Source organism: Rutidosis leptorrhynchoides, chromosome 6, assembly GCF_046630445.1.
Source record: "Rutidosis leptorrhynchoides isolate AG116_Rl617_1_P2 chromosome 6, CSIRO_AGI_Rlap_v1, whole genome shotgun sequence".
NCBI classification, from domain to species: Eukaryota; Viridiplantae; Streptophyta; class Magnoliopsida; order Asterales; family Asteraceae; genus Rutidosis; species Rutidosis leptorrhynchoides.
Genome location: NC_092338.1, coordinates 179,228,771 through 179,253,521, shown reverse-complemented (window position 1 = coordinate 179,253,521; position 24,751 = coordinate 179,228,771).

Genomic DNA, 24,751 nt, shown 5'->3' with positions numbered 1-24,751 from the left:
ACGTTATATGTATATGCAGAAATGATGTGAGATTCAAGAATAATTATTGATGCTTCTTGGGGTTTGGTATGACAATTATTGTTACAAGATGTAGATGGGTACATGACAAGGTTTTATAGTGATCTTTCAAAGAGATTTAAGTCAAAGAGCAATAAAGTTGCTGGTAAGCTTACTACTAATGTGGTGGAATATAAAAGGTTCCCTAGTAACGATGGCGAAAAGACAACGTATATATCAAGGTTATAATAACGCTACTCCGGATGAAAAGTCGAAGTTGTCTTTTTGGAGCTGTGATAAAATTCGCTATTTTGAAAAGGGATTGTAAAGTTATTTTGGGTAATAATAATGCTAAAGGATCTGACACGGATACGTGTTGAACCTTTGCTTAGGTTCAAGTGTCCTCCGAATGCATATCTATATGCATATATTCTTTGTATGTATCGTGTGATTGGTTCATTCTCTCAATTGTTCCTTAGTTGAGATGTTTTCAAGAATTTTGAAGGGTTTAGGCACAGGTTGTCATTGTCAATATCCGTATAATGAATTCTTCATGAATCTTGAATGATACGAATATCTTTATGAGTTATGTGAATGAAAGTGATGTTCTAGTATAGTTTGAATTTAAAGTATGATTTTGAAGGATGTAGAAATTTAAGATTGATGGCACTTCTTAAATCTTAACTTGGATTTTGATCAGTCAAAATCAGAATATGTAATTAAATTGGTATGGAAAATGGTTGTCTTGAATTTTGTGAAATGATGTATATTGCTATGAAAGGAGAGAGTATAATTAACGATTGTCGAAACATCATTGAAAATGTACAGTGTAACATATTAATGTGAACTTAAGTATTTCTCGGGTATTACCTACCCGTTAAAATAAAATTTCACAAATAATATTTTGTACAAAGGAATTTTTATTACAATCTTTATGAAAATATATGTATGTATATTTTCTTCAGATGTAATATGGATTTAATGAGTTAATATTATATTAATCTCATTTGATTTACGGCCGGATCTAGAAATGAATAATCCCTAAAACTTTAGAGATTACATAATTGTCGCGGAATATTTCTTCAATGTAAATGAAATAATGAATTAATACTTCATCACTCATTATTGTTGGTATCCCTCAGTGCCTGCGGTGCGTATGATGTTGATGCTCGTAATGCGGCTTGCGATGTTGAGGCTTGTGATGTTATTGGTAATGCTGGTGCTGGTGCTGGTAGTGGTTTGATGTGAGTATAGATGATGAGAATTTATTTTGTTTTGTATTGTGAAAGAAGATGTTTAAAGTTTCTTGAATATAAAGAGAGGTCAAGAGCTTTATAAAGGGAATGAAGTGATATAGGATGCACTTGCTAATGAAGTTTTGCTTTTCATGACAGTAATTTTTTTTTTACTAAATAATTCACCATGCAAGATACGGAGTAAAGGTCGGATAGCCTCAATAATATTAGTAATATTATACTCGTTGCGGCATATCCTGGAAAGGAGAGAGAAAATGGTGTTACGAACGGGTTCGCCGATAAGTGCCTCATGTTCTTCACCAAGAGGGCAATATTGTGGATGGAAGGGATCATCTTCTTCTTGTCTCTAATGATTAAGTAGACTACGAACCCATCCTCAATTCATCCAAAATAGATGATGGCTAATTGGTTGATCCATTCTGGTTACAATGCTTTCAGAGCTCGAGTGAAATTCCATATCAGAATTCGAGGGACTTGAACTAGTGGAGAGTTCCATTTTGTATGATTGAATAAAGGATTTTTCGATATGAAATGATTTCCGGTTATCGAATGGTATTCTAATTACATAGAATATCTACATATATATATAGAACAAAATATTTCGTAGATTACGGAGGAATTTACGAAATATGTCAGGCAAAGTTTACAGTAACAGATACGCTAAGATATGATTCAGCAGATATACTAAGATATAAATTTTATCTATACACTATCTATGCAATAATTGCAGTAAGACACGTCAAGACTTAAGATGATAAACAGGTAATTTCCGACAAGAAATGATAAGCAAAACATTTGACATGTAGACATGGCCGAAGTCCAGACTCACTAATGCATCCTAACAACTATCAATTAGACACACTAATGCAAGACCTGGTTCGCTAAGACCACCGCTCTGATACTAACTGAAACGACTCGTCCATATTACTATAAACGCAGTACGTTATTCATTGGTCACATAGCGAGGTATTTGACCTCTATATGATACGTTTTAGAAAAATATTGCATTCGTTTCATAAAAAGCACACCATTATTACACATAATGCATGTTTTAAACAAGTGGGTGATTATTTAAGAAATAATCCCCATGATACACCGGTTACCAAATACTACACACATGACATAACAGTCGAATATAATACGTGACAAAGGTTTTATTGAATGCAACACTTCATTTAAACAAAAGCATGAGACTCCTTGCACAGCTTGCTCAGATAATGCAACAACAGATGACTTTCTTAAGGACCTGAGAATAAACATGCTTAAACAGTCAACACAAAGGTTGGTGAGATATATAGGTTTAGCATCGATGTAAATATAGACCACAAGATTTCATAGTTATAAATATATGTACACTCGCAAGTGTATAAAAGTATTCTATAAGTTGTTGAGCGCTTCGGAAAGCATACTTAACAATTAATGTAGCATATTTCCTTTATTATGAAATCTCCCTACACTGTACTAAGTGTAGTAAAAATGAAGTACTATGCAACCGTTTACGATACTAGAGCGACTAGCCCGGTTGGGGTTGTCAAACCCGATAGATCTATCAATAGGATTCGCACTTACATGTTCTTACAACATTTAAATATTAGTTACCAAGCTATTAGGGAAGATATGCAATGTGGTACAACTCAATGTAGAATATATTTTAAGTACTTATGTCCATGGCGTAAAACATAAAATGCATGTATTCTCATCCCAAAATATTTTTAGAGTTTAAAAATGGGACTATATACTCACGGTAGTAAAAGTATATTAATAATAAGTTTTCAGCTTATTAAAAATATGGCCGTCGTCCTTGGATTCACGAACCTATAACAATAATAATGATTCAGATAATAATACGACATGTGAATAAAATAAAACAAGTTCATAGAATACTTATATATTAATTTTTAACATTTTTATGTTAGTAGTCCTTTGTTAGTAGTCCAAAATAGTCCGAAATGTCCAACAGTCCAATAATCGGTATATATATAATCTTAGAATTACCCCATGACGTATTGTATACGTATTGTCTTTGCATCAACCCAGAAACGTATTGTATACGTATTGTCTTAGAATTTATCAAAATGTATTGTATACTTATTGTCTTTGGATTTATCAAAACGTATTATATATTTATTGTCATGGAATGTACCAAGATTATTATATATATATATACAATCTCGGAATTAACTAAGATTATAATATTTTGTTATACTAATGATAACATATCCAAATATATATAGGATATAGGAAAAGTTAGCAAGGATATGGTTAATATAGTTTTTACAATATAAATTTCATCCATACAACGTTAATTTTAGCAGATTTTATTTTACTCGCCAAATATTCATTACAACTCCGTTTACAGTGAATCAAATTGCTATGGATTCCTTAAGAAGTTAATTTTTTAAAAACAATTGTAAAAGTTCAGCCCATGTATTAATATTCAGAGTTTTACCCTCTTTTTGTGCCGGTGGACAGATTTGGAAGAATCCCGGCACCCACCCAATATATGATTTTTGATAAAATACTTCCACTTTGTCTAAAATCATGAAAAAAATACTGGAAGTCTTATTTACATATATTAACATATTTTTTTAAAGTCTTAGCCTCGAACTCAAATTCTAAGATTGGTTTTTAATTCCCAACCCAAAACAGCCCGCTTTTTACCGAATGGAGATTAAACGATATATGTTAAGTTTCAAGGTGTTCTTCATATGTACAAGTTATAAGTTCTTATATTAACTTAATATAACATCATAATACATATAAATAAGTGTTATTAGAGTTAAGTTAGAAAGATTAGATTAGTCCTTCAAACAAGTTTAGAATCAACTAAACTATATTCTAGTTTATAAAATCTTATATAGATATCTATAAACATATGAATTGAACAAGAGTTGAAATAGAGTTTTTACCTCAAGTTTAGAATGTAAAATTTCTAGAAAGAAGTAGTAGAAAAAAACTTGAGAGAGTTCTTGCAAGTGTATGTGAGAATTGGAAGTAAAATTTGGAAAATGAATGTGTAAAAATGAGTTAGAAATGGTGCTTATTTATAGGCTTGAAAATTTTGTTTTTAGTGAAAATATCTAAGATAAGTTAAAATGTAATATGTCATGGATGAGATATTAAATTGATTAGGTCATGGATGACATATTACACAAATAATTGCAGATTTCTATTGGTATATACCAATAGTAAATATTTCTAGAAGCTGTGTATAATACGGGTAAAAATACCGTATGAATGCGAGTAGAATTCTTTGAGGAAATTGAATGGAAATACGAGTATAGCTATCCTTTATATGTATTGGTATATTATAAGGTGTATTCAATACTTGTAAGGATGTATTTACACTCGTAATACATTATATGTAAATACATTTTAACATAAGTTAATTACGTCGTTTAAATAGTAATATATATATATATATATATATATATATATATATATATATATATATATATATATATATATATATATATATATATATATATATAATACTTTGTTAATATACTTAATGAGATATTTAATTATCATATTTTCAAGTTAAATATATATAAATCCATATATATACACAATAATTAAACAATTAAACAATTAAATCAAGTTATGACGTTTGTGAATCGTCGGAATAAAAGGGTGACCAAAAGCTTGTGTAAAACTCTTTTCGGAGGTTCAAGATTTATTAAAATTCATTGCTTATCAAGTCGGAATTTGATGTTATGCTAGGTGTATATAAAATATCTTTATATTTTAGCAGGAAATACTATTAAATACGATACAATTTTACACAAGATATTTATTTATTTAGAGAATGGATATACTTAAACTTTGCTACAACACTTATAGGCAATGTACCTAATCGTACAGTAGTTTAGTTTTTAGTAAGTCCGGTTCGTTCCACAGGGAAAATCTTTAAACAAAGCTTAACGCTATATTAGTTTACTTTTATAAAAATACAAATATATATATAAGTAATATTATTATTATAAAGGGGGGTTTTACCGTTTAATGACCGGTTTGTCGATTTTAAAACTTTAGTCGCAGTTAAAACCAAATGTAAAATAATAAATAAATACAAGACTTAATTTAAAGCGTAAAGTAAATAACGATAATGAAATTGCGAATAATAAAAGTGCGATAATATAAACTTGCGATAATTAAAAAGTACGATAATTAAAAGTGCAATTAAATACAATAACAATAAAAATGCGATAATTAGAAGTGCAATTAAATATAAAATAAAGGAAATTAAATATGAAATAAAAGAATTATGCTTATTTAAACTTCCGTAACCATGATGTTTGACGTGTTGATTTTAGTTTTATGTCCATGGGTTAATTGTCCTTTGTCCTGGATTATTTAATATGTCCGTCTGGTTTTTGTCCATAACAGTCCATCAGTCATAAATATAAAGTGCGAGTGTCCTAGTCAAATTATCCTTATACCAGAAGTTAAATATTCCAACTAATTGGGGACTTAAACTGTAACAAGATTTTAATACTTTGTTTAATAATTACACTAGGATGTCGACTGAGTGTAACCCAAGGTTTTAATATTTTGTTATCAATTATACCAAGTGTCCTTGTACATAATTTCACCCCTGTTTTAATTATTCTAGTGGCTATTAATCCATTCCCGTGTCCGGGTAAATGAACGATTATTCGTACATATAAATACCCCGCCCATCGTGTCCGATCGAGTGTATATGGTAATTTATAGGGACGCCCAATTGTAAATCTTTATATTAACATTAACAAACTATCATTTAGTTAAACAAATATAAAGCCCATTAATAGCCCATAGTCTAATTTCCACAAGTGACGTTCTTTTGTCCAAACCCCAATTATGGTACAAAGCCCAATTACCCAATTTTAGTAATTAGCCCAACATCATGATTACTTCGGATTAAATAAGCATAATAATAACTTAGCTACGAGACATTAAATTAAAAAGGTTGAACATAACTTACAATGATTAAAAATAGCGTAGCGTTACACGGACAGAATTTCGACTTACACCCTTACAACATTTGCTAACATACCCTTATTATTAGGATTAAAATTAAAATTAAAATTAAAATATAAATTATAAATATAAATATTACGTATATAGATAGAGAGATTGATGGATATTGGATGAAAAATTGATCAGAATTCGTTGGGCTTTATAGGGAGTTTCAGTTTTTGGGGCTCCGCGACTCGCAGCCCATTCCTTCTTCAAACTCCGCGAGTCGCGGAGTTTGTAATTACAGCTCACTCCATTTTGGCTCTTTGTTTACCGATGGTTTATTATATAAATATAATATATATATAATTTATATAATTAGTTATATATTATATTATATTTATATACATAGTTAACTTGTAATTTTTAGTCCGTTGCGTCGAGCGTTGAGAGTTGACTCTGGTCCCGGTTCCGGATTTTCGAACGTCCTTGCGTACAATTTAATATCTTGTACTTTGCGTTTTAAATCTTGTACTCTTGTAATTTCGAGACGTTTCTTATCAATAATTGGAACCTCTTTGATTGTCTTTTGTACTTTTGAGCTTTTTGGTCGTTTGCGTCTTCAATTCGTCGAATCTGTCTTTTGTCTTCACCTTTTATTATTTAAACGAATATCACTTTTAAATAGAACAATTGCAACTAAAAGCTTGTCTTTCTTGAGGAATAATGCTATGAAATATATGTTCGTTTTTAGCATTATCAAATATTCCCACACTTGAGCGTTGCTTGTCTTCAAGCAATATCGTCTTGAAATACTAGAATCACTTCTTTATTCTTCACACTTTGTACATCAGTGATTTCTATACGGCGGTATAAACAATGGTAGTAACGATATGGTTTACAGTCCCACATGACTATAAAAATTTAGATCCATTAAGGAAATTGGATCTTTATGAAAACATTTGATCTTTTGAAAATTAAATCTAGTTTTTACCCTAGATAAGTTTTCCGGAATAACCCTTCACCGGTGTTTGCAAAATATTTTTGTGGGTTTGGTGGGTTTCAGATTTGAAAATTTTAGCTCAAAACTTATGGTTTTCTGTCACCCACTTGCTAACCTTGTATTTGGAAAGCAACACGTCCAGTTTACTTGTCCCGTATATTACCTTTCGGTAAACTACCGTCCGGTTGTAAAGGAAAGCGTTGAACAAGCAACTGTTAAGGCAAAGTCCCCTGACATGCTTTTAATTATGGTCTATAACGTGTCAGACGCAATTACTATCCTTGGTAGGAGCAATAGTAAAGCTCACCCTTATAATTTGTAGGTTTAGCACAAGGTCCTATCTTTGACCACTATGCAACCACCGTTCTTACGGTTGACACCCGATTTGGTTTGTAAGACCCTATTTCTGTTTCTGGCATTTTAGTTATTCGGGACGCCGTCCAAACATTCGGGACGCTGTCCAAGCAAAGAAGGATGGGACGCCGTCCAAGAAGTGGGACGCCGTCCAGAAATAAAGGACGGGACGCCGTCCAAAGTGTCTGTCGAGCCAGCTGTTTTAATTAATTAAAAAGGGGTAATATTGTAAATTCACTTGGGTGCCGGTTTGGATCCTTCAAGGCTGATTCATTGATCACTTTGGATCATTTCTCACCAACCAAAAACACTCTCAACCTTATCTAGAGAGAGAAGAGAGGTTTTAGAGAGAGAGGTGGATTTGGAGAAGGAGGAGTCGGATTCTCGCAAAAGCTCGGGTTCTAAAGTTGTTCATCTCGCTCCTAGCTACGTTGTGGTGGTATTGGTAAGCTCAAACTCCGAATTTCATTTGTTAAATTTGATGTTCAAGTTAGGGTTTTGAGCTAGATTATTGTGAAACCCTTTTAGATGATGAAGTAGGTTCATGGTGACTTGTTAATCTTGTCACTTGAAGGGTTTTGGGTTGGTTGACGTTTTAGCCTTGATTAGGGTTTGATCTTGAGTTTAATCACTAGGTTTAGTGATTATGGAAGTGTTGGAACACTTTTGGGTGTGTTTGGTTGCCTAATTTTGAAATGGGTCAAATTAGGGTTTTGGTGTCAAAATGGGTATGACACGTGTTTAACACTTGTGTTCGGGCTTAATCGGTGTGTTAGGACCATTTTCACTCGTGTTAGTGGATATTGGTTATTTTGGACGCATTTTGTGCTTGGAAGTGCAAATGGGTCGAATTTGCACTAAGGGTCAATTGGGTTGGTTTGTAAGTCAACCCTAATTGTGTTGTTTGTATTGTGATGATGGAATAGGTACGTTCCATTGACGAGTTGCGGTTTATTTGGAAGCATTCATCAAGGCGACAAGGTGAGTGTTAATATCCTATATGCATATGTATGTGTAGGATGGGTGCGGGTCGGGTGAAGTGATTCTCGGTTATAGAGCTCACTTCACATATAGGTGGATTTGATGGACTTGTGTATAGGTCCAATTGGCACGGTTGTGCGTTTTGGTTGTTTACCTTTGGCGAGGTACACGTTGCGTATACGCTATCACACGTGGTTGTGATTTGGATGTTATAACCCCAAAGGCGAAGGGTTGATATTGTTGTGATGTGGATAACCCCGATGTGGTGGATTTTATAATCCCGTGACCGTGGGTTTGATTTTGAGAAGTGAATCTCGGGTAGTGCGGATTCATGATGACTCGGGTTGTTCGGTCATCTTGTGATGAGGTAGTGAATCTCGGGTTGTGCGAATTCACTAAGGCTCGGGTAGTTCGGCCAACCTCGGTTGTTGAATTGGTGAAGAAGTGAATATCGGGTTGTGCGAATTCACTAAGGCTCGGGTTGTTCGGCCAATCTTCATTGTGATGTTTGTATTCGGTAATGGGTTAAGGGGTTAACCTTATTCGTTTATATATTGTTATATATATATTGTTTTGTTGTCGTGATGTAGCTAACCCTTCGGGTGTAGCTTCTTGGCATTGTTCACATCGTCGTTGGTGAACTTATATTTGTTGATGTATCTATAGCTTGTTTCTTAGTGACTACAGTATGCTTAGCTTAGCTTGCCTTATACTTGGATGCTACGGTATGCGGTATTTGATATTTGTGTGGCGTGTCTATTTTATACATATATATGTATGTAGTATATTATCATTCACTAAGCGTTAGCTTACCCTCTCGTTGTTTACATTTTTATTGATTTCATGGATGCGGTGGCACGGGTAAGCGCGGGGACTAGTGGACTTGCGTAGTTTGCTTTAGAAGACTTGCTTTTGGATTTGATTAGGATTGGGTAGCGTGTCCCCAATCCCATGCTCGGTCTATGTTTTTGTATAAACTAATGGGTCGAAATAGTCACTTGTGGTATTTTGGGTCGATGTGGGCTCGGTGTCGTAAAACTCGGTTTTTATTGTGAAAAACTCTTAGTTTGAACTATTGTAATATATTGTGAAAGTGTTTTGATTTAAAAGTGTTGGGAAGCGGGTTTTCGCCCGCGTGAGTTCGAAAAACTGATCAGAATGTTTTAGTACATCTGGACGCCGTCCCAGATGTCTGGACGCCGTCCCAGTCTTAAGAGCTGGACGCTGTCCAAGCTTTTGGACGCCGTCCAGATCAACTGTTCCAGAAATTTATTTTTGTGTGGCACATTTTCGGAAGGTTAACGGGTTGGGTTGTTACAAGTGGTATCAGAGCATGGTCTAAGGAATTTAGGTGACTTGAGATAGGTGCCTAGACTTAGACTTTTGTGTGTGCTTATTTGTTGCGGGACTTGTAGGATTACGGGTCGGAATGAATTTGGTTAGTGCCTTGATTGATAGGTGGACTAACGTGTATATTAATATGTGGATATTATTAATATACGATTGTGTTACATTTATGTTTATGTTGCGTTGCGAATATCATCGAGCAAGATGGTCGTTGTACTAACGAGGGGATACGATGTGTGTGCGTAATAAGGACTTGCAAACCTTATTACGGGTGCAAATCGTGTTTAACAAGTGATGTACGACGAGTGTTGAGCAAGATGGGGCGGTGTTATGCGTGTTGTTTTATACGTTCGTGGACTAATCGTTTTGCATTCTTTAGAATGACAACGCGAAACGAGATCGAGACGAATGACGAGGAATTTAACTCTAGAGTTGCAGCCGCCGTTGCGGAGCAAATGAGTGCGTTTCAAGAAGAAATGGATAGGAAGTATTCCAAATTTCGGGGTAGTAGTGAAATGGAGCGTTGTCTTAAGAGCTTCATGAGGACTAAACCCCCGATGTATGACGGGAAACCGGATCCTTTGGTGAGCACAACTTGGATTTCGGATGTTGAAGGGTGTTTTCGTACTATTGATTGCCCTCCCGAGAAAAAGACGAGACTCGCTACTAGTCTGTTGCGGGGCAGGGCAAGGGATTGGTTGGATGGTAAGATCAATCTTGTCGGTGGCGAAACGTTTATGGCCTTATCGTGGAACGAGTTTAAGGAGGAATTCTTCGAGGATTTCCGGACTTCGGCCGATTTGTGGGAATTGCGTAATGAGTTGCGAAATTTACGACAAGGATCTATGGATTTGAGTACTCTCAAGACGACCTTTATGGCAAAGGCTCGTTTTTGTCCGGAGTATTTGGGGAATGATCGTTTGTTGATGGGAGATTTCTATCGGACCTTGAATGATGACTTGAAAAGTAAAATTAGCCGGGGTCAAGCGAAATCGTTTGTGGAATTATTCAACTTGGCTAGAGGTTTCGAGTCGTATACGCGATCAAAGATGCGTGAACCTTCAAGTAAGAGGAGGGTTGATTCGTACGGCGCCCCGGGTAAGAAAAATAAGGGTGCAAGTGCGAGTACGGGTAATGTGGGAAAAGGCACGGTGGATTCTCGTGCACCTAGATGTTTCAATTGTGGTATTAGGGGCCACAAGTTGTGGGAGTGCACAATGCCGAGAAGTGATGACGGGATGTGCTACTATTGTCATAAGGAGGGGCATCGCAAGCCGGATTGTCCCGAGTTGGCGGCGAATGCCGCAAGGAGACGTTGAGGTACGTTTCATTTTAATAAATATGTCATTTGAATATTTATTTATGTGGCGTTTAGGTTCGGATTTGTTATTGCATTGTGTTGTGCATGTTATTGTTAATGGTGACGTTCCTAATGGAAGTACCCTATGGTAATGACTGATTTTTGGACGAAGGGCGTAAGACTTGGTGTAACCAAGCATTCCTTAGTATTTGGGAAATGTTTCTACCAAACCATGGAAATGGGTTTTGGTGTTCGGTTGATAAGCGCATGTACGCTTTTGTGTTGAGATTGGTGAACCGTGAGGTTCGTCGGGTGGTTGGAACCCTTGAGATCGAGTTTTTTGAATCTCGATGTATGTTGGTAAAGGAGTCTACGTGACGCGAAATTAGGTGCCTCTTTCATACCTACTAGCGTGTTGTTCGACTCCGATTGTGTTGTGGTTACATTGTACTTAGGGTACCGAAGTGAAACCCTTAGGTACATGAGTGACTAGGTGGAAATTGACAAACTAGAGCAATTGGATGATTGCGAGGGTGTGGTTTGTGTAATTGTAGTACACTTTTCGTTCGAAGTGTTTGAGGATTGATTTAAATCCTTCGTGTGCTCTCGGTTGGAGCAAGCTGTGGTGATGGGTCGTGAGAGCCCAATTGTTGGTAAAGTCTACCTTTGGTAGCATGGTACGGTTGTAAGAAATGAGGTTATGTGATGTAGTTCCAAGTGGGGGAGTTACACTCCCGCCCGAGGACATTTAAGTAAGATCCAAAAATTGTGTTGGGACCTAGTTTGGTCGATTTGTGGTAGATTACAATTTCGGATAAATTGTATTAATGGTTTCGATTCGAATTATCACCGAGGTGGTAATGTGGTAAACCTCGTTGAGAGATAATGGACGCGTTTGGTGAGCAAGGTGAAATCCTTCGGTTAAGGGAGGTGTGTGTCGGATTCTCTTCTAGAGAATTATTGTCTTGTGCCTATGTTTGATATAGGTGGTTCTTGCTCGAGTGTGTGAATGGTTAGTGGTATCCGTTAGGATTCACTATGGCGTAGCAGAGCGCGATGTTACGCTACTCGTTGTTCGAGGCCAAAAGGGCGTTGATTGATGAAGCATGACCTTCGAGGTCCGCTGACTTCATCATGGTAGTATGCGATTGGTGAAGCATGACCTTCGGGGTCCGCTGACTTCATTATGAGCGAGGTGTGATATCGGTGAAGCATGACCTTCGGGGTCCGCTGACTTCATCCGGTGTTGAGATTGGTGGAGCATGACCATTGGGGTCCGCTGACTTCATCAAGGGAGTAGTGTTATGTCGTATGGTGTAACATTATCGGGAAATGCGAGTACCGGTGGGAAATGCGAGTACCATTCCTGAGTTGTGTTGCGGGACGTGAATATCGGGTTGTTCGTATTCACAATATTTCGGGTAGTACGATTGTCCCTGTTGGTTGGACTCATAGTTTGAGGTAGTGAATGTCGGGTAGTTCGAATTCACTAAGGCTCGGGTTGTACGGCCATCCTCGGTTATACTATGTGGCGTTGGTGGTGAATATCGGTTTGTGCGTATTCACGATGACTCGGGTTGTGCGGTCATTTTGTTGTGAGATATATGGATTGGGTAGGTGAATTTCGGGTTGTGCGAATTCACTAAGGTTCGGGTTGTTTCGACCATCCTCCATATGTGTTCAGGCTCGGGTTGTTTCAGCCATGTTGAGTTGTGATCTATCGGTTGTTTTATATGCCGATGGTGGGGTCGTAAGGATCGTTCGGGTTGAACTATCGGTTGATTTATACACCGATGGTGGGGTCGTGAGAACTATGTTGTAGGATTAGTGATGCGATAGCCGTGCTTCGCTCACATGTTGTTACAGGTGTGACGAATTGTCGATTTTGGTACACCTTTGGATTAGCATTGCCATAGTCGTTTTGGGCGCTATCGGTTTTAACCGTTTGTTATGATGTTACGATAGTTGCGTATGGGTCGTATTGCGCACTACAAGGGATGTTTAGTGATTGGTGTTATCCGTAAGGATTCGTTTGGTTCGATCTCCATCGTTTCGTGTTGTTGACCTTAGGTTGACTTGGTCACTTTTATAGCATTGTACTCGGTAAGGATACGCTAGGGGATTGATATCTCGGTTCGAGATTTGGTTTAGTTTTCCCGATGTTAGGGAATGAGCATGGCTTTAGTGCTCAGATAAGTGAATTTGATAAATCGCGGGCGACGATTTAGTTGTTAAAGGCGATTCATTGGGAAGGATTGCTTAGGAAAGTCGGATTGGGGCTATGTTTGAGGACCGTTGAGTGAGGTCTGTTCGGTTACGTGTTGCAGATCACGAGGACGCGATCGTGTTTAAGTGGGGGAGAGTTGTAAGACCCTATTTCTGTTTCTGGCATTTTAGTTATTCGGGACGCCGTCCAAGCAAAGAAGGACGGGACGCCGTCCAAGAAGTGGGACGCCGTCCAGAAATAAAGGACGGGACGCCGTCCAAGATTCGGGACGCCGTCCAAAGTGTCTGTCGAGCCAGCTGTTTTAATTAATTAAAAAGGGGTAAAATTGTAAATTCACTTGGGTGCCGGTTTGGAGCCTTCAAGGCTGATTCATTGATCACTTTGGATCATTTCTCACCAACCAAAAACACTCTCAACCTTATCTAGAGAGAGAAGAGAGGTTTTAGAGAGAGAGGTGGATTTGGAGAAGGAGGAGTCGGATTCTCGCAAAGGCTCGGGTTCTAAAGTTGTTCATCTCGCTCCTAGATACATTGTGGTGGTATTGGTAAGCTCAAACTCCGAATTTCATTTGTTAGATTTGATGTTCAAGTTAGGGTTTTGAGCTAGATTGTTGTGAAACCCTTTTAGATGATGAAGTAGGTTCATGGTGACTTGTTAATCTTGTCACTTGGCGGGTTTTGGGTTGGTTGATGTTTTAGCCTTGATTAGGGTTTGATCTTGAGTTTAATCACTAGGTTTAGTGATTATGGAAGTGTTGGAACACTTTTGGGTGTGTTTGGTTGCCTAATTTTGAAATGGGTCAAATTAGGGTTTTGGTGTCAAAATGGGTATGACACGTGTTTAACACTTGTGTTCGGGCTTAATCGATATGTTAGGACCATTTTCACTCTTGTTAGTGGATATTGGTTATTTTGGGCGCGTTTTGTGCTTGGAAGTGCAAATGGGTCGAATTTGCACTAAGGGTCAATTGGGTTGGTTTGTAAGTCAACCCTAATTGTGTTGTTTGTATTGTGATGATGGAATAGGTACGTTCCATTGACGAGTTACGGTTTATTTGGAAGCATTCATCAAGGCGACAAGGTGAGTGTTAATATCCTATATGCATATGTATGTGTAGGATGGGTGTGGGTCGGGTGAAGTGATTCTCGGTTATAGAGCTCACTTCACATATAGGTGGATTTGATGGACTTGTGTATAGGTCCAATTGGCACGGTTGTGCATTTTGGTTGTTTACCTTTGGCGAGGTACACGTTGCGTGTACGTTATCACACGTGGTTGTGATTTGGATGTTATAACCCCAAAGGCGAAGGGTTGATATTGTTGTGATGTGGATAACCCCGATGTGGTGGATTTTATAATCCCGTGACCGTGGGTTTGATGTTGAGAAGTGAATCTCGGGTAGTGCGGATTCATGATGACTCGGGTTGTCCGGTCATCTTGTGATGAGGTAGTGAATCTCGGGTTGTGCGAATTCACTAAGGCTCGGGTAGTTCGGCCAACCTCGGTTGTTGAATTGGTGAAGAAGTGAATATCGGGTTGTGCGAATTCACTAAGGCTCGGGTTGTTCGGCCAATCTTCATTGTGGTGTTTGTATTCGGTAATGGGTTAAGGGGTTAACCTTATTCGTTTATATATTGTTATATATATATTATGTTTTGTTGTCGTGATGTAGCTAACCCTCCGGGTGTAGCTTCTTGGCGTTGTTCACATCGTCGTTGGTGAACTTATATTTGTTGATGTATCTATAGCTTGTTGCTTAGTGACTACGGTATGCTTAGCTTAGCTTGCCTTATACTTGGATGCTACGGTATGCGGTATTTGATATTTGTGTGGCGTGTCTATTTTATACATATATATGTATGTAGTATATTATCATTCACTAAGCGTTAGCTTACCCTCTCGTTGTTTACATTTTTATAGATTGCATGGATGCGGTGGCACGGGTAAGCGCGGGGACTAGTGGACTTGCGTAGTTTGCTTTAGAAGACTTGCTTTTGGATTTGATTAGGATTGGGTAGCGTGTCCCCAATCCCATGCTCGGTCTATGTTTTTGTATAAACTAATGGGTCGAAATAGTCACTTGTGGTATTTTGGGTCGATGTGGGCTCGGTGTCGTAAAACTCGGTTTTTATTGTGAAAAACTCTTAGTTTAAACTATTGTAATATATTGGGAAAGTGTTTTGGTTTAAAAGTGTCGGGAAGCAGGTTTTCGCCCGCGTGAGTTCGAAAAACTGATCAGAATGTTTTAGTACATCTGGACGCCGTCCCAGATGTCTGGACGCCGTCCCAGTCTTAAGAGCTAGATGCCGTCCAAGCTTTTGGACGCCGTCCAGATCAACTGTTCCAGAAATTTTTTTTTTGTGTGGCACATTTTCGGACGGTTAACGGGTTGGGTTGTTACATGGTTCAGGTGACCTAATGAATTCCAGGTGAATTCCTAGGATTTTACGTTCAATGGTAATGAACGCATTGAAAATGGGTTTTTAGAAAACAAATCGGTTTGTAATTTTGATCAAAATATTTTCTCGTTCAGGCTCGAGTTTAGATATCATTGAATTCCATGAGTTTGTAATTCTCAATCTTTAAGGTCAATCTCAAGGATTGAGTAATATCAGGCTTAAAAGCTGATTTTTGATCTTTTAAGGAGATTATCCTTTCTAGGGATTTGATTCATTAGTCTTATCCAGCTAATTTGCATGGTGCCCCCCATTGTACGAGATAAATCCTTCTCATGGTTAGGATAAATCTGACCACTTGGCGACCCTGTTTAATGCTGAGGTCCGTGGATTTCTTGCTGATTTTAGTGATGACTTTTCTAGGTTTTTCGTCAACTTACAGTTGGTCTGGACGACAACTTCCTGACCTAAATCAAGAAGCGCGTTTCTTTTTCGGAAGACTTTACTTCCTTTTAATGATGGAATTGATTCATCGTGTAGATCCATCTCTTCTTTTCTTTCATCGGGTAAAACAGTTTAGTTTGGTCCAAAGCAAAAGTATTTTCAGTTATTTGTACAAAAATATGTGACATATGTTTTGAATAACTTGGAGAATTTTCCCACACTTGGCTTTTATTTTCCTTTTTATTGTCCTCTATTCCATTTTAAATGAATTTTAACATTTTGGTTTGTTTATCAATTTATGTCCTTTCCGAGGTAACAATAATTTCGGTGTTAAAACCTAGTTTTATCATTCATAAATATGTATAAACATGATTTTGAGTTCATTTAATTGAAAATTTTGAAAATTTTTACTAGAATTGGGTAGTCAGTATATAAGACTAGGGTTGTTCTTTATTATCAGAGAGCACTAGATTCTAATACAACTACTACTTTACTAGTATTTCTAATGGTAACCAAGTGTATAAAGTAAAAATTTTAAAATCTGAAAGAATTTAACCCCTTCCCATACTTAAGATCTTGCAATGCCCTCATTTGCAAGAAATCAGTAACAATTTAAATTATTGAGGGTGATTTGTGTGAAAATGATTAAATTTTATAAAAGTTTCCAAACATATTTGTGTTTGCTTGCTGAATGATAAATGGTGCATATCATTTGTTCATTCCGTCTTGTTGTTATTTCACATATATTTTGCATCTTGTCGTCAAAATTAGTTGCTTTTGCTGAACTTAATGCCAGTCTTTGAAAATGCGTTGTTTTACCCTGTTGTGTACATAAGATAAACTGCAAACATATATACATATTTTTGAAGTTTGGTATATTACCCCACATTCAAAAATTATTAAAATTTAAGAATAAAAGTTAGAAAATTATAAAAACTATTACAATATTAACATAAGTATTAAACGTATCAACATTACAAATTACAAAATAAATAAAACTAAGTAGACTAGGGATGATACTGATACCAGTAGGGGTTCCATGCATAACCATAGGTGCTATAAAATGCTTCGGGTGGGTTATACGTAGGATACGGTGGTTGAATCTCTATAGACCAGGGAAGGAATATGGGCTTTGGAGTAGGAATATAGTTTCTACCTATATGTTGGCAATAAGCTATGATTTGGTTTTGAGTTCATTTAATCTTCAAATGCTCTATGTCTAGCATTTTCGTACTCCTGTGAAGCTATAAACCTTTGCATTTCTTGCATTTCATTTCCCCCTCCTACATTACCTTGCTGTTGGTTTCTCTCAACCTGTGGATGTCTACCATGGTATTGTACTGCAGCGTTATTTTGCCTCTTCAAAACTTTCGCACCATGGTATACATTTAAACCTATTGTATCGCGGGGTTCTGGTTCTTCGACTAATAATCCCCCCCGACTTATATCCACACCGAGATATTCAGCAATCAAAGTAATAAATATACCACCTCCTATTATGCTATGCGGTCTCATCCCCCTAACCATAGCTGATAAATAATAACCCACACAATAAGGTATACTTACAGCGCTTTGTGGGTCTCGAATACACATATGGTAAAACAAATCCTGTTCATTTACCTTTTCCTTGTTCTTACCTCTTTGTGTAATCGAATTAGCTAAAAACCTATGAATTACTCTTAATTCAGCTCTATCTATATCCAAATAAGAGTAATTTCCCCCTTTGAATCAGTGATGGCTTGTCATTTGACTCCATACACCATGTGTATCAAAATTTTCATCTATCTTTCTACCATTTAGTATCAACCCTCTACAATCGGCAGATGCTAACTCCTCAGGCGTATATATACGTAAAGCCTGAGCCATGTCTAGTAAAGACATGTGGCGCATCGAACCTCCTAACAAAAATCTAATAAAAGATCGATCGGTTAAACTAGCTACCCGATCATTTAATTCTATACTACACAACAATTCTTCACACCATAATTTATATACAGGTCTACGCATGGTGAATAAACGTACCCAGTCGTTAAAAGTAGAATTACCATACCTCTGTGCAAGTAATTCCCTAATTGGCCCGGCCAATTCTACAGCTTCTAATGGTCCCCATTCTATGACCCTAGGTACCTCAACAACTTTAGAATGAAGAGTATGCAAACCCCTTTGGTATTTTGGATAATCTATCCAAAGTCTGTCAAATCTCTGGTTCGGGTGCAAATCTTCCAAGTGCATATCAGAAAATGTCATGACTGGATGAGGTATATCTTGTTTGTAGTAGTTATCCACCTCCTGTTGTTCCGCATTCTCAGCAGGAGCATTGCGAGCTTGGGATGAAGATTCACCCCTTTCAGTCTGCAAAACACATCAAACACAATTTTTGTGCATCCAAATATGCATTAGTGTCAGCAAAATCACCAATCAAAATAATTACAATGACATGATCAATTTATATCAAACTTAAGCTCATTTTCATATTTTTATCAAATCTACACTTTTTCAAATAAGCATATACGAAAATGTTCGCCAAGTTCATAAGCATTTAACTCAAATAACATATCAAAACAATCATTACTAGCAATTAAACAAGTTTCAAATGGCATTATCTTTCAAAAATCAAGTTCATGAATTTTAGACTTGAAAAAGTCCACTTTAATTCTCAAAATCATGTTTAGGCTCAAAGTTTGGATCATTTAACTACCTAAACATGTTACACTACTTAATTTAGCAACAATTCATGACAAAAATCGGCCATAACCTGTTTATATCAAAAAGCCCCAAATTTGCTCAAGAACACAAACCCTAGATTACTCAAAATTTGAAGTTTAAGGCTTCTAATCATGTTAAATAGCATCAATCTAGGTTATACAAGCATAATACATAAACAATTTAAGCATAATTACACTAAAAAGCATCAAAATCAAATTGGGGAAAAAATTGCTCAAGAACACTAATTTTCGGATTAAATGGTGTTTAGGTGTAGAAATTTACCGTTTTTCTTGAGTAATTCCTTGATAGCATCCTTCTCAACATGATTTTAGTAAAAGATTTGATGATTAAAGGTCAAAAATTGTGAATTTGGGGGGGTTTTTTTTTCGGGTTTTTGCGGTTTGTTTTCGCAGTATTTTCTGTGTTGTGGTGTGCAACTGAGCTGTTCTGGCATTTTATTTTTTTTCTGTATTTCGGTCCCTCCGCGAGTCGCGGTGTTTGACCCATCAAACTCCGCGAGTCGCGGAGTTTGTATTTTTTTTATATATCTTATACTAATTAAAACAATTAAGTAATTAATTTTAAAATTTTGTTTCCCTTGTTATTTAGGACGAGGTCGTTTCGGATCGATGTCCTAGTCCGTCCTTCGACAAAATTTTAAAATTTGTCTTTTTCAAGCGATTGTTTTAAAAGCTTAGATTTTTTTTAGTTTTTTAATGTTTTTGGGATACTTTAATTCAATAAGATTAAAAATAATGATAATAAAAGTTCTCGTTCCTCCCTCGGGTAAAGCAATTTCGGTTCAACGACCTAGTCTTCAACTTACGACGAATTTTAAAAATCATATTTTTAACTTAATGAGATAAAGTAAATTTTTGTTTTTAAATTCACACAACTTAAATATAAAATTCAAAATTAATATTAAAAATTCACACCAAACTTAAAATTTGAAATGCATAAAATAAAAAATTCATATTTTAAAAATTAAAAATTCACACCAAACTTAATTTAAAAATTCATATTATAAATTCATACCAAACTTATATTAATTTTTCAAATATTTACAATTTTAAATATATTGATTTTACAAAGTTTACAATATTAATTTAAGATTTATATATTAATTTTAAAAACATGGTAAAAATAAAATTAAAAATCTTTTTGGCTTTTTATCCCACTTTAATCAATCAAATATTATCAAAAATATGCGCCCCTCTTTTCGGTAAAGTAATTTCGGTTCCAAGACCTAATTTAACTCATGACGAATTTTTGAAATATTTTGGGTTGATTGATTAAAGATATTTATACCTTAAGAATAAACGTTAAATTTCGTAGTGATGTAATAAATTTTTGAATGATATCAATAATTTCGGTCGCCAAACCTAATTTTATTCAATACCAATTTAATACTTTATAGCGAACAAATTAGCGTTTATTATCAAAAGGTTAAAAAAAAAATAAAAAAAAAATAAAAACTGTACAAACATACCTGTGAAATAGATTTCTTAGTTATATGATCTATCCCATTCATAAGATAGTCGGTTTAATTGGTTTTCCATGGCTACATAGGCGTAACCTCGAGCATTCAGTGTTTTTTCTTCTAAACATATGAACGGTCCGTCTCTGCATAAAGTAACAAATTCGGTGTTTGAATAGGTTTGATTATTTGAACATTTACCTCCATGTGACCATTTTCCGCATTTGTGACATCTTTCTAGGTGTCGTGCTCTTCTTTTCGCTGCGGATTTTGATTTTCCTTTATCAAATTGTAACTTATTATCTTCGCATCTGGATTCTTTTCTAACTCCGTCCAATCTTTCTCTGATTACTGATACTATTTCACTCGGAAGTGTGTCATTATTACATTTAGTGATCAAAGCGTGTAGCATTAGACCATGGTTTAGTTCACAGGCAGTCTTCATTTCCTAAAAAAAATAACAATTTAGAATGGGGGGAGAAGACTAGTTCTTTAGGGTCTGCTAGGGAAAGACCGTTCGGGTTCTATTTTCGAGAACTACATGAAAACAGACAATCTAACTCTAACAGAAATACATAAAACCCCTATACTTAGTTAGCTGTGGTATCGAAATTATGATTAACTTCATTGTCTTCTTCCATCGGACCATGTATGTAATGTTTAACTCTGTGACCATTAACTTTAAATTCAATCCCATTTGAATTTATTAATTCTATCATTCCGTATGGGAAAACTCTTTTGACTATGAATGGTCCAGACCATCTTGATTTCAATTTTCCAGGAAATAGCTTGAATCGTGAATTGAAAAGAAGAACTCTGTCTCCTTCTTTAAATTCTTTTGAACTTCTGATTCTTTTATCATGCCATTTCTTCGTTCTTTCTTTATAGATTAACGAATTTTTGTATGCTTCATGTCTTAATTCTTCTAATTCGTTTAGTTGACTTAATCGTAGACGTCCGGCTTCATGTAAATCAAGATTACATGTCTTCAAAGCTCAAAATGCTTTGTGTTCAATTTCTGCTGGAAGATGAAATGCTTTTCCATAAACAAGTCTAAAAGGTGTGGTTCCAATTGGAGTTTTGTAGGCTGTTCTAAAAGCCCAGAGTGCATCCTCCAATTTAATGGACCATTCCTTCGGATTTGATCCTACGGTTTTCTTTAGAATACGTTTTAAAGCTCGGTTGGTATTTTCAACTTGTCCACTTGTTTGTGGATGATATGCGGTGGAGATTTTATGAGTTACTCCATATCTTTTAAGAATTTTCTCAAGTTGATTATTACAGAAATGAGTACCCCGATCACTTATTAAAGCTTTCGGTGTTCCAAACTTTGCAAAAAGAAGTTTTAAAAAGTTGACTACAACTCGTGCATCGTTAGTTGGGAGAGCTTGTGCTTCCGCCCATTTAGATACATAATCAATGGCTACGAGAATATAGAGATTATTATGAGATTTTGGAAATGGACCCATAAAGTCAATACCCCAAATGTCAAATACTTCACATACTTGTATGACATTTTGTGGCATTTCATCACGTTGACTTATTTTTCCGGCCCTTTGACAAGCATCACAGGATTTGCAAAGAAGGTGTGAGTCTTTGTAAATTGTAGGCCAATAGAATCCAGCATCATAAACTTTTCTTGCTGTTAGTTGAGGCCCATAATGCCCTCCTCTTGGTCCTGTGTGACAATGGTTTAATATTTTACTGGCTTCATCTCCGAATACATATCGGCGTATTATTCCATCTGGACAACTTTTAAACAAATGTGGATCTTCCCAAAAATAGTGTTTTATATCACTGAAGATTTTCTTTCGTCTTTGGTACGATTATCCTTTTTCAAGGAATCCACAAACTAAGTAGTTTACATAGTCTACAAACCATGGAATTTCATTATAATCTATCTTCAATAGATATTCATCAGGAAAGTTGTCTTGTATGGCCGATTCATTTAGAACTTCTAATTCGGGATTTTCAAGATGAGAAAGATGATCAGCGGCGAGATTTTCTGCTCCTCGTTTATCTCGGATTTCAATATCAAACACTTGTAAGAGTAAGATCCAACGGATTAATCTTGGTTTAGCATCTTGTTTCGAAAATAGGTATCTAAGAGCAGAATGGTCGGTATAAACCACCGTTTTTGCTAGAACGAGATATGATCGAAATTTGTCAAAAGCAAAGACAATAGCAAGGAGTTCTTTTTCAGTAGTTGTATAGTTCGTTTGTGCTCCTTGTAATGTCTTACTAGAATAATATATAGGTTGAAATCGTTTTTCAATCCTTTGTCCTAAAACGGCTCCCATTGCAAAATCACTTGCATCGCACATTAGTTCAAATGGTAGATTCCAATTTGGTGTTATCATGATCGGCGCATTAGTGAGTTTCTCTTTAAGAATATTAAAAGATTTGATACACTCATCTGAAAAGATGAATGGAGCATCCTTTTCTAGGAGTTTATTCATAGGAGTGGCAATTTTAGAAAAATCTTTTATGAACGTCGGTAAAAACCGGCATGCCCTAGAAAACTCCTAACTCCTCTAACATTGGTGGGATGTGGAAGTTTAGCAATTACATCTACTTTAGCTCTATCCACTTCAATTCCTTCTTTTGAAATTTTATGTCCAAGAACGATGCCCTCTTTAACCATGAAATGGCATTTCTCCCAATTAAGTACTAGATTTGATTGTTCACATCTAATAAGCATTCGTTCAAGATTAGATAGACATGTTTCAAATGTATCACCGAAGACTGAAAAGTCATCCATGAAAACTTTCATGCATTCTTCTATCATGTCATGAAAAATTGCCATCATACACCTTTGAAAGTTTGCAGGGGCGTTGCAAAGTCCAAATGGCATGCGTTTGTAAGCAAAAGTACCATAAGGGCACGTGAATGTGGTTTTCTCTTGATCTTCGGGTGCTATTGGAATTTGAAAATATCCAGAAAATCCGTCTAGAAAACAATAGTAACTATTTCCGGCTAATCTTTCCAACATTTGATCAATGAAAGGTAAGGGAAAGTGATCTTTTCGAGTGGTGTCATTTAATTTTCTATAATCAATACATACACGCCATCTTGTTACAGTCCTAGTAGGAATAAGCTCATTTTTCTCATTTGTAATGACAGTCATGCCACCCTTCTTAGGTACGCATTGAACTAGGCTTACCCATGGACTATCAGAAATTGGATAAATTAAACCTGCATCTAGCAGTTTAATAATCTCTTTCTTAACTACATCTTGCATATTAGGATTTAGTCTTCGTTGGCGTTGCACATACGTTTTATGACCTTCTTCCATAAGGATTTTATGTGTGCAATACGAAGGACTTATTCCTTTAATATCATGAATCTTCCATGCAATGGCTGGTTTATGAGCTTTTAACACAGAAATGAGTTGTGATTTCTCATTTTCAGTAAGAGAAGACGATATTATTATAGGTAATTCAGATTCACCATGTAAATAAGCGTATTCCAAATGGTTTGGAAGTGGCTTTAATTCTAATTTCGGTGGTTCTTCTTTTAGCATTTGAATTTCTTCTGTTGTTGGTTCATATCCATTAGATATAAGTGTAGCTAACATTTCAACTTCATCAATTGGTTCATTAACTTCTCCTAAAGAACATTCTCCTGTTCCTTGTAATTCTAGAAATTCTTCTAATAATTCTGCATGTGCATCTATAGTTTGAATATAATAACATGTATCATCTGCAGATTGTGGTTGTTGCATTGCTCTATCAACTGAAAAGGTAACACTCTCATCCTCTATACTTAGGGTCAATTTCTTACCGAACACGTCTATCATTGCTTTTGCCGTGTTTAAGAATGGTCTTCCTAATATGAGAGGAACTTGAGAATCTTCTTCCATGTCCAGAACAACAAAATCTACTGGAAATACTAAAGTACCAACTTTAACTAGCATGTTCTCCATTATCCCTCTAGGATATTTTATTGATCTATCGGCTAGTTGTATGCTTATTCTGGTTGGTTTCAATTCTCCAAGGTCTAGTTTAGTGTATAGTGAATACGGCATTAGATTTATACTAGCACCTAAGTCTGCCAATGCTTCTATTGAACTAAGACTACCCAGAAAACATAGAATTGTGAAACTTCCTGGATCAGATAGTTTTTCTGGTATCTTATTCAACAGCACTGCTAAACAATTAGCATTCATGGTAACAGCCGAGAGTTCTTCTATTTTCTTTCTATTTGAGATTATATCTTTCAAGAATTTAGCATATCTAGGCATTCCTGAAATCACATCAATGAAAGGAAGATTTACATTTACCTGTTTAAACATATCCAAGAAGTTAGATTGCTCGGCTTCA